The sequence below is a fragment of the Narcine bancroftii genome, chromosome 2, assembly GCF_036971445.1.
Source record: "Narcine bancroftii isolate sNarBan1 chromosome 2, sNarBan1.hap1, whole genome shotgun sequence".
NCBI classification, from domain to species: domain Eukaryota; kingdom Metazoa; phylum Chordata; class Chondrichthyes; order Torpediniformes; family Narcinidae; genus Narcine; species Narcine bancroftii.
Window position 1 is genome coordinate 34,203,397 of NC_091470.1, and position 12,091 is coordinate 34,215,487.

Here is a 12,091-nt window from a genome sequence, read left to right on the forward strand (position 1 = left end):
AGTGGGACTAGGAGGGTGGGGATTTGCTACGGCATGGACTAGTAGGGCCGAACTGGCCTGTTCTGTGCTGTAAGTGGTTATATGCTTATAAGGTTATAAACAAAGGGGGTCAGATTACAGTTTTTCAACTTTCTCCCAGCAGAGATGGTCCCAGGATTGGAGGACTGCTAATGTTGTATATTATATAAAATGGGAAGAAGGAATAAACCAAGAAATTAGAGTAATTTAAGTTTGGGCAATTTATTCATTCTTAAGGATCTTAAACCTTCATTCAACAACAATATACAGGCTGACCCAGGTTACAAATGTCTGACGTACAAACAAGGACCCATAATATTATTAAATTCAAAATATGACGCATGTGGATATGCTTATTCCAACAAATGACAAAACTGGTTATCTCTCTCCATTCCCCTTTAGCAGTTGTTCTTATCAGGTTTGTATGCTTTTGACATTATTGTGCAAATTTGACTATCAGATCAAGCAAATTTTATATATTTTCTGACTTGCAAACAAAATGTGCATAGTTATTTTTGTCAAAATGAAACCAGTTTGTTCCTTGCATTAATTAGAGAATGTCAGTATGGATATGTTGAGGAAAGGTTGGATTTTTTTTGAAGTAACAAGGAAAGTTGGTAAGGATTTGATATTAGTCAAAAAAGTAAAAGCCCTTGGGATGCAAGGGAAATTGTCAAAATGCATGCAATATTAGCTCAGTGACAGAAAATGGTAATGATGGATAGTAGCTGCCTTTGTGACTTGAAGGCTGCTATCAATGGGGTGTTACAGGGCTCATTACCCACATTTGTCGAAAGTATATGTAATGGTTGAATCTAAATGTTGGATCATAATAAAGTTTGAAGATGAGACAAAAATAGTCTGTTGAGGAAAGCTTTTGGAATGCAGGAAAATAGATAGGGTCTGATCAAATTTAAGAGGAAAGTTAAATAGAAAGGATACAGGAAATGTAGGGGTGAAATGTAAAGGAGAGATTAGTAAAGCAGAGGGTTGTAATGTATTTTGAGGAGTGTAACAAGGTAAAATAATATGCAGAGGATATTGAATGGTGTGGAATACTGATCTTTAACAGTAGCAGGACAGGTTTCTAAGGGTTTTTTTTTGAAGGCCTAAATTTGTCAAGGCATAGAAAATTTTGTAAACAACACATTATTTCAAGCTTGAGCACTCTGTACGGTTCTAGTCACCATGTTACAGGAACAATATCACACTTGGGGGAGAGTCAACTAATTATGAAAATGTTACAAGATTGGAAGTTGTAATGATGAGAAAAGATCGGATAAACTTGGTTATTGTGGTAGGATCAAAACATGAGAGGAGATTAAAATTCTGAAGGTCCTAAATGGAAGAATGTTCATATCCATGCTGATTGCTGTACTTTACTGCAGTCGGCGTACGAAGGTAAAATAATGAAGGAGCTTTATGGTGCCATCTGTGAAACCCAGACATCCCACCCTGATGGCTGCATGACTGTCGCTGGCGACTTCAACCACACCAACCTAAAAACTGTTCTAGCACAGTTTTAACTGCATGTCAACTTCGACACCAGAAAAGAGAATACCCTAGATCGGGTGTAAACCCACATCCCTGGTGAGTACATGGCTGCTCCTCTCCCCCCACCTTGGATACTCGGATCACAGATCCGTCCTACTAACCTCAGTATACTGACCACTGGAAAAATGAAGCCAGTTCGCAAGGACATCAGAACGTGGCTGTGGGGAGTCACAGCAGTGCTACAGGACTGAGAACGTGAAGTGGAGCTGTTTCAGGGAAATGGCGACCTACCACAGTCACGTAATCGTTGAGGAATACATGAGCTTAGTGACTGGCTACATCAGCAAGTATATTGATGTTATCACTGAGATCAAATACTTCACAAAAAGGGTTAATCAGAAACCATGGTTGGATGTAGAGATTTGGGCTTTTCTCAGAGTTTGGGATGCTGCCTCAAGACAGCAGAGAAGATAGCATTAAGATCAGCCAGGGCTGGACTCTTCTCTGCAATTTGGAAGGCAAAGTGTGGATACACAAAGAAGATCTTTGGGCGTTGTGTGACATTGGCCAGATGAAGTGCATGAAGCAAACTATAGCGTACTGCAAGACAATCATGCAATTCAAAGATGACAATTTCTGCTGGACAAACTGAACATCTATGCACAGTTTGATGAGAAGCACAAGAAGAAATCTGTCCCCTGATGAATGGGGGCCCCCTGCATAGCTGTGGCTGAGTTGAGAGAACACTATCCAAGGTGAACCCACACAAGGCAACAGGACCAGACCGCATATCTGGTCGGGTTCTGACAGACTGCGGAGACCATCTGACGGAAGTCTTTGCGCATGTCTTCAGCACGTCACTGCAGCAGTCCATTGACTCCATGGATTTCAAGACTGTCACCATCATCCTGGTACCAAAGAGGGTGATAGTAACAGGCCTCAATGACTATTGGCTTGTTGCTTTGACTTCTACCATTATGAAATGCTTCAAGCATCAAGTGATGGAATGCATCAAAGTACATCTCCCAGAGATGCTGGACCCACTTCAGTTCACCTACAGACAGAACTGTTCCACTGATGATGCTATTGCCTTGTCCCTCCACTCCATCCTGAGCCACCTGGAAAATGACTCCTCCAAAGGCAGGCTGCTGTTCATCAACTTTAGCTCAGCATTTAATACGAGCATTACCCTGATGCTGGGGAATAATCTGTAATTGGATTCTGGACTTCTGAATGGAAAGATGAGGGTCCAGTCAGCAACACAACCTTGAACACAGTCATACTGAGCACTGGCGCACCTCAAGGCTGTATGTTCTGCCCACTTCTGTTCATATTAGTGACCCACAATGCCAGATTCAGTTCCAGCAGAGTCATTGATGACATAACAGTGGTTGGCCTCATCAGCAACAATGATGAGCCCCACTACAGAGAGGAAGTGGAAAATCTCGTGCAAATAACAGGAATCTCATTGTGGACAAGACTAAGGAGATGATTGTAATCTTCAGGAGGATTAGAGTTGATCACCTTCCACTACATATTAATAACTTAGTGGTGAAAGTAGAGGCACAAAGTTCCACAGAGTCCATTTGTTAGTGATCTATCTTGGACACAGGAAGATGCAACTGCATGGTTACCGACATCAATACTGTCAGCTTTTGAAAGGAGCTCTATCGAAAGCATCCTGATCAGCTCCATCAGTGTGGTACAGTTGCTGTAGAGCAGGGGCGGGCAACCATTTTTTAAAAACTCTCATCTACCTTAAGTATTCTCTATGCCATAAACTGCTCTGATCAATAAGGGATTGCATAAGGTGGTATGTGGATGGAAATAAAAAGTTTTGAAAAATGCTGTTTTCATCGTACCTCACTGACTCATTCTGTGCACAGTTTCATAACTCCAAAGGAAATGGGCCAATGACAATTTTTCTTAAGCAAAATATTTCAATAACAATTGGGTCTAGAGCAGTGGTTCTCAATCTTCCCTTCCCACTCACATAACCACCTTAAGCAATCCCTTACCAGCATAGGTGTATCTAGGATATTGGAGGTGTGGCATACTTAAAGGGTGGCGCCACTGAACAGTTCTTTTGGTCCCAGCCACCTCCAGCCACACGCACTGCAGGGGCCCTCTGTATGACTGCGGCCCCTTCTCTCTGCTCTTTCCATTGGCTCGCTGGCCCATTGATAGTCAGGCAGCTGGTGATGAGCATCCACTGTCTTGTGGCCTGCGCAGAGGGGGAAGAAGAAGCAACAGCAGCCTGCACCATTGCATCGCCTCCGGTACCATCATGGCTCAGCATGGGGCAGCTTGGTCTTTAAATGTGATTGCAGCCCTAGGGAAGGGGAAGCGAAGGAGCTGGGCACTAATCGGAAGGAGCCAAGATGTGGAAGGGCCAGGGGTCGTCCCTAGAGGTGATGGAGCTGTGGTAGCTGCAGAGTGGCACTGTTTGGCATTGATTGGTCTGGAAGCAATGGTTCGAGAAGGAGTCCATTATGAAAGGGGATCTTCATACAGTTGGGAGTTGAAGAGCACGGGGGAGCGCTGTAAGTTCAAAGTATCGCACCATGAAGTATGAAGATAGTAACAGAGGGATCACCTTTCCGTGTTGACCCTGGTCCCCAGATCCACTGGAAGCGGGCCGCAGAACAATCCTTCAACGGAATTATCAGGTATCACTTTGATATGAAAATAATAACCACATATGTTCAAATAAACTGAAATGAGGAGTTTTCCTTGATTAAATCTGTAAACACCATCAATTTGATGTACAAACAACTTGAATAGCGATTTGCTTAAAAAAAACTATATTGTTTACAACTTTATGATACAAAAAATGATTTAGAACCTATAGCATCACCTTTGGACTTGAGTGCATAGAGTTGAATGTAATGTACCGGTAATTGCATTGGGTGTTTTGACAGGTTAAGTAATTCACTAATGTGAGCCAACATTGAGCTCTTCAGTGTTAGGACACGGAAGTATTTCCCACTGTGCTCCCACCCTGCGGCAACGTGAATAGCTCCCAGTCACTGCTTCTTCCTCTCAAAACATTGCACGTGTAATAGCCACCTGCCTGCAGGAATGCCCTGCCTGAGTCAGGGAAGAGATAATCTCTGAACCTCTCCAGTGCATATCAACTAAACCGGGTCAGTTCTGAACCTGACTGGAAGCAGATTTGGTGAGTTTCAAACATCCTCTACTGGGTCTGAGTACCCTTGTACTCCTACCGGGTTCTAGCGGCTTTAGATTCATACCGGGTGGAAAGAAAGGGAAATGGTTGCAGTTTGTCTCTTTTTAACCATATAACCATTTACAGAGCGGAAACAGGCCATGTCAGCCTTTCGAGTCCGCACTGGTTCTTTTTGTGCATGATATTGAAACAAATATGCACATTTTTAAATAAAATTAATCCATTTTAATACCACTTTAAACTTTGAATGTTGAGACCTTATTTCAATTGCTAACATACTCAACACGGAAAAGTTTGAAAATGCAAATGTATTATTGAATCTCATTTAACCACCGAAGATTGAGTTGATGTAGTTTTATTGCAAATTCGTAGTGACTGTGTGTTAAAGTGCGGGGTCACAACTATTTTAAACTTGACGTATAACATAACCCTTACAATAAGCCACTGTGATGGTACTTTGACATGTTTCAGAACATTTGTTTGAACTTGCAGCTTCTCACACAGGACTAAAACGTTGAACGTGTTTTTAAGGCATAATTTGACATTTAATCCAATGTTTAAATGTATTTTTGAGCTGATATTATGGTAAAGTTATCTAAAAGATGATTGTCAGATGTTTGGACAGGGTTACAATTTCATTGCTTGCCGTAAATGCCATTTTCCATAGATATGCCACTGCTTGCCAATCCCAGGGAACTTATGGGATAGGGTGGAATGTGAGTTTCTAAAACAAAAGTTGCCCACTCCTGCTGTAGCGCATTGGATCGGAGGTCAATCTACAGGACTATGAGTGGATCACTGCTTCCAGTGATCACTTCCTTCCTACCTACCCACCCCTCCAATTAATGTGACCTTCTGGGATCATTATTTGAAATTGGCTTGCAAAATCATCAAGATCTCCGATCATGCCACACACATCATCTTTCAGCTTTTCTCCTCGGGAAAGGGATACATGAGTATCAGAGCCAGAACCACTAGGCTGAGCAATAGCTTCTTCCCATGGGGAATGAGACTCATACAAACCCTACCCCCACCCCCCCCCCCACTTTGACTCTATTATTTCACACATTTTATTTTTGTATATGTATATATGTACAGCATATGTATAATTTGTCTGTATATATGTTACATGTTTGTATGTTTTAGCATAAAGAACCAGAGATCGCTATTTCATTGGGTTCTATTTGTATAATCGGATGATAGTGAGCTTGAACTCGTTTCTCGCAGCAGCAAGATCAAAGACCTGGGGCATAGATTAAAAGTAATTGGCAGAAGGATTAGTGCAGAAGATGCAGAAAAAAAATCACCCAAAGGATGCAAGATGCTGAAACCCTTATCACATTTGAACAGGACTTGCTGTGACATGCAGGGACATGGACCTGGTGCTGGAGCTTGTGATTAGGTGGGGTATTTCTTTCTTCATTATAAATATTCTGATTTCTAATGAAGGCAAAGGGAATAGAAAGTGATTTAAATGAGGAAATTTTGGAGGAGCTCAGAGCAAACCATAATGCCTCAACTGGATGGGCTGATTAGCTTTATTTCTGTCCCATCCTTGCTATGCATCACTTATGTAAATTTTATGGATTACATGGTTGTAATTTTTCTTAATCCATTTATCTGCTGCTTCACAAATCCTTTTTGAAAAGACCTACAATGTCCATTTTGACACACACTGCTCCGATTGTAGAAAAATGTTGGTTCAGATTTATTGTCAGAGTTACATAACATGACTTCATAAACAGCCCTCAGATTCTTTTTTTCCTCCAGGCTAAAGCAGAATTTCTATTTATCCGATAACTGTAAATTGTACTCGAAGAAAAATGTAAACAAATACAAATACAGAAAATATTCAGTCATAAATAATGTGCTAAGTCAGAGTCCTTAAATTAATCTATGATTGAGTCTTTTGTTTAAGAGTCTTGATGGTGGAGAGGTAACTATTTCTGAACCTTGTGGTATGAGTGCTGTGGCACCTATAATTCTTTACTGATGTGAGAACAGAGCATGTCGTAGGTGCTATGAATTCTTCATGATTGCTGTTGCTTTCTGTCAGCACCGTTCCATGTATATGTTCTCGATGGTGGGAACAGTTTTGCCTGTGATGTACTGGGAGTATACATAACTTTTTCAGGGCTTTCTATGTGGAGTTACTGGTGCTCTCATACCAGGTGGTGCTGCAGCCAGTCAATACACTCTACTATACATTTGTAGAAGTTTGCCAAGGTTTCAGATGACATACAAAACCTCCACTAACTCCCAAGGAAGTAGAGTTGCTGACGTGCTTTCTTAAAACCATAGAAAAGTACAACACAGAAATAGGCCCTTTGGCCTTTCTATTCCATGCTGAACTATTATTTTTCCCAGTCCCACTGACCTGCACTCTGACCATATCCCTCTAATCCATGTACCTGTCCAAATTCTTCAAAGTTAAAATTGAACTTACATTCAGCACTTCACCTGGCAGCTCTTTTCACACTCCCAGCACTCTGTGTGAAGAAGTTCTCCCTAATGTTCCCTTTAAACCTTTCCACCATCATCCTTAAACCACATCATCTGGTTGTATCTCACCTATCTTCAGTGGAAAAAGCCTACCTATATTTACTCTATCTTCCTCAATTTTAAATGCCTCTATCAAATCTCCCTTCATTTTTCTATGTTCCAGGGAATAAAATCCTAACCTGTTTAATCTTTCCCTGTAAAGTTTACCATAACATCCCAACTCCTATACTCAATTTCTGATGGCCAATATGCTAAAACCTCTCTTTACAACCCTACTTACCTGTGACACTACTTTCAGGGAATTGTGTATCTGTATTCCCAGATCCTTCTTCTACCGCACTCTTCAGTCTCTACCATATACCTTTCTTGGTTTGTCCTTCTAAAATGCAACACCTCACACTTGTCTGCATTAAATTCCATCTGCCACTTTTCTACCCATTTTTCCAACTGGTCCAGATCTCTCTGCAAAATTTGAAAGCCTTCCTCGCTATCCACAACACCTCCAATCTAAGTGTAATTTGCAAATTACCATATTATCATCTGGATCATTGATATACAGGGTAGATGACAAACAATAATGATCCTTGATGAACATTGCTAGTCATAGGCCACTTATCTGAGAAGCAATCATTCACTACTGTGCCCTGGCTTCTCCTGGACAGCCAATTTCAAATCCTAGTGTCTGAACCTTTCTGACCTCCCATATGGATCTTACTAAAATCCATGTAGACAACATTCACAGCCTTTCCTTTATAAACTTTCTTGGTAACCTCCATATAAAACTCTATAATATTGGTTAAACATGACCTGCTACACAGAAAGCCACGTTGACTATCCCTAATCAGTCCCTGGCTATCCAAATACTTGTATACCCGATCCCAAAGAATACCTTCCAACAATTTACCTACTACTGATGCCAGTCTCTAATTTCCAGGGTTACTTTTGGTCCTTTTTTTAAACAACTGAACAACATGAGCTTCCTTCTAATCCTCTGGCACCAAACCCATGGCTAAAGAGATTTTAAATATTTCTGTCAGAACCCCTGTAATTTCTACACTAGTCTACCTTAAGGGCCGAGGCAATATCTTGTTAGGCCCTGGGGATTTATCCACCCTTATTTGCCTTAGGACAGCAAACACCTCCTCCTTAATCTGTATAATCATCTCACTGCTTTTTTCCTTGCATCCTTAGACACTGTCCCAGTTTCCTGAGTAAATACTGATGTTTAAAAAAAAAACTCACTTAAGATCTCCCAATCTCTTTTGGCTCTTTACAAAACCAGTCACTCTGATCTTCAAAGGGACCAATTTTGTCCCTTACTAACTTTTTGCTCTTAATATATTTGGAGACACCTTTAGGATTTTCCTTCACACTGTCTTCTAAATAACCTCATCATCTTTTTGCCTTCCTGATATCTTTCTGAAGTTTTCTCTTGAATTTTTTATATTCAAGAACCTCATTTGCTCTCTACCCCTACCTGCTATACACTTCTCTCTTCTTCCAAACCAGATGTCAGATGTCCCTTGAAAATCAGGGCTCCCTATGCCTATTACTTTGCTTTTTATCCTAATGGGAACAAACAAATTCTTCTCTCAAAATTACGCCTTTAATGGTCTTCCACATAGTGTAATTCTTTCCAGAAAACAACTTATCCCATCCATTCATTTTCATTTCGTCAAAATTAGCTTTTCTCCAATTTAGAATCCCAACCTGAGGCCCAGACCTATCCCTATCCATAATTAATAAACCTAATGGCATTATGATCACCGGACCCAAAATGTTCCTCAAAACATACTTCTTTCACCTGTTGGCAGTTCTTCACTAAAAGAAGATCCAATATTGCACTCTCTCGAGCTGGTTCCTCTATATATTGATTTAGAAAACTTCCGGAACACTTTTGACAAACTCTAAGCCATCCAGCAGTATGGGAGTCCCAGTCAATATGCAGAAAATTAAGCCATGTGTTTCCTGCAGCTGTCTGCTCCCTCTAGAGATTTGCTCCTCCAATTCTCACTGACTATTTGGGGGGGAGGGGGGAGGGGGGGTCTATAATGCAATGACATAAGTGTGGTCATACCTTTGCTGTTCCTCAGTTTCACTCATGTAGCCTCCGTAGATGAGCCCTCTGGTCTGTTCTGCCTGGGTACCGACTGCTGTGATATTTTCCCTGATGAGCAATGCCACTCCTCCCCCTTTTATTCCGCCTGTTCTATTGCATCTGAAACTATAGAAGCCCAGACATTGACGATGACATTGGTATGATGGAACCTGGAAGGGTCCTCTGAGATAGTGACTTACAAAAATTTAAATTTGCTCATACACTCCACATTTGATTTTCCCCCAATGATCACTGACTCCTGCACCTCTATCTTTCCCTTTGTAAAGTCTACAATAAGCTGTTTGTCTTGGTGCCATTGAGTGAGAGGCTGCTGTTGGTACACTATTCAGCCAAGTTTTTATTTCTTCCCCCCCCCCCCCATGCTGACTCATTGTTCCTTTTCATTCAACCCATTACTATGACATCGTCAGCAAATTTGTAAATGGCCTTGTTGTCATGCTGAGCCACAAAGTCATAGGTGTAAAACAAGTGGAGCAGGGGGCAATCCCATGTTGCTTTGGTGGTAGTGTAGTTTGTGGAGATGTTCTTGTCAATACGCACTGATTGGATGGTGACTTGGTTTGTGTGGTAATGTGTTCTATTTGTTCACTGCATTAATTGTAGAATTTACTTATCCTACTATTGACTTGGGCCTGTTGAAGTTTTGGAAGGATATATTTAAGATGTTGAACAAGGGCAGGACCTGCACAACAAATGGCAGGGCTCTGAAGAGTGTTGTAGGACACAGCAAGTATTGAAGTGGATATTTGACATTTTTACTTTTAGTCAGGGCATTAGGTACAAGAGTTAGGACATGTTCCCACTATATAAGATTTTGGTGACACACATTTTGAATAGTTGTACAGTTAGGGTTATCTAGCTACAGGAAGGATGTAATTAAACTAGAAAGTGTGCAAAAAAGATCCACAAAATGTTACTGGAACAGGAGGTATTGAGTTATAAGGAGAGATTAGTTATTCTGGGGATTTTTTTTTCTCCTGGAAGTGGAGGGGTAACCTTGTGAAGGTATATCAAATCATAAGGAACATCAAGAAATGAAAGGCCAGAGACATTTTCCCAATGTAGGGAAGTCCAAAACTAAAGGAACATAAGACCAAAAGACATCAAAGCAGAAATAGTTTTTGATTGCCCATCGAGTCTGCTAATCAAGAGCTGATCCATTTTCCCCCTCAGCTCCAAGGTCTGGCCCACTTCCCATAAGCATCGATGACTTGCTGAGTCAAGAACCTATCAATCACTGCCTTAAGTACACCCAATGGCTTGGTCTCCACAATCGCCTTCATAATCCCACATATTTACCCTCCTCTAACTAAAGAAATTCTTCTGCGTCTCTGTTCTAAGCAGATGCCCTTCAATCCTGAAGTTGTACCCTCTTGTCCTACATTCTCCCACCATTAGAAGCAACCTTTCTACATCTACTCTGCTAATGCCTTTCAACATTCAAAATGGGATTTTAAGGTGAAAGGGGAAAGATTCAGAGGTCCTGAGGGGCATCTTTTTTTCACAGAGAGGGTAATTGGTATTAGAACCAATTTAAAATATATTTGGGCCGGATTGAATAGTTGGAGGGTTATGGGCTAAATGCAGATAAATGGGATGGCTCAAATGGACAACTTGGTTGGCATGGTTGAGTTGGGCCGAAGAGCTTGTTTCGGTGCCTTGTAAACTACATAGAAGAATTTTTAGAACTTTCATAGAGTCACTTACTGATAATTGCTTTCTTCAATGCTTCATATTATTGTACCTTCACTGGCCACCGAGACAGAGGTGCACCAAAGAAGAGGTACAAGGACTGCTTAAAGAAATCTCTTGGTGCCTGCCACATTGACCACCGCCAGTGAGCTGATATCGCCTCCAACCTTGCATCTTGGCGCCTCACAGCTTGGCGGGCAGCAACCTCCTTGGAAGAAGACCACAGAGCCCACCTCACTGACAAAAGAGAAAGGAGGAAAAACCCAACACTCAACCCTAACCCACCAATTTTCCCTTGCAACCGCTGCAACTGTGCCTGCCTGTCCCGCATCGGACTTGTCAGTCACCAACGAGCCTGCAGCAGACTTGGACCTACCCCTCCATAAATCTTCGTCCGCGAAGCCAAGCCAAAGAGAAGAGAAATGTACCACAAAAAGTTTTTTTTTCTTGATTCCAATGTTTTGTTTTTACTGGCTGAGTAATATATTAGTGAATAATTCTAGATGTCGTAAAGACATCTTTACATCATGTATTATATATAGATGACCTAAACTAAAATTCATGAGAAAAAATGAGAGCTGGTAAGTATGACTGATCCATACCTGCAAGTTTTAAAGGAGGAGGTAATAATATTATGATGCCAAGCCTAAAAGTTGGAGAGTGCCAAGCTTTTGTTGGTTGCCCTATTACCAAAGATGAGTTGAGGTTAGCTAACCCAGTGTGGACCAGTGGTGAATCTGGAACTTATTTGTTTTCATGGTGAAAACATGATAAATCTACCTTCACTGCAAGAAGGACCCAATTTTCTGATACTGTCAGTCTGACAAAGCAGAACTATATCTTCCATTGAGATGCTTGCTAATTCCCTCATTGACGTCAGGATATGATAAAATTAGTTTATGCTTATTTAACCCACAGAATTTATGAAAAATAAAAAATGACCCATTTAATCTTCATGGTGTCATTCTGATGCCTTTTAAGTTATTTGATACAAAGATAAATCTGGGTCCTTGAAATGGATTTGATGTGCCTCAACAAATTGGAGAATTAAGAACCTTTCTATTACCATATTTACA

At 41.0% G+C, this 12,091-nt stretch overlaps 1 protein-coding gene across 8 annotated transcripts in view; it reads left to right on the forward strand.

Annotated features, from left to right (window-relative positions):
- ppp2r5eb (protein phosphatase 2, regulatory subunit B', epsilon isoform b) overlaps positions 1 to 12,091 on the forward strand; it is a 175,724-nt gene that overhangs the window by 18,929 nt on the left and 144,704 nt on the right. Inside the window, exon 2 of one of the 8 annotated variants that reach the window (XM_069916249.1) lies at positions 5,930 to 6,104. The exons of 6 other annotated variants lie outside the window; for them this stretch is intronic. The gene's annotated coding sequence lies outside the window, so the exon portion shown is untranslated. Of the gene's footprint in view, positions 1 to 4,160; positions 4,182 to 5,929; positions 6,105 to 12,091 lie in introns of those variants that run through there. One more of the 8 variants, XM_069916253.1, reaches the window with a different exon arrangement.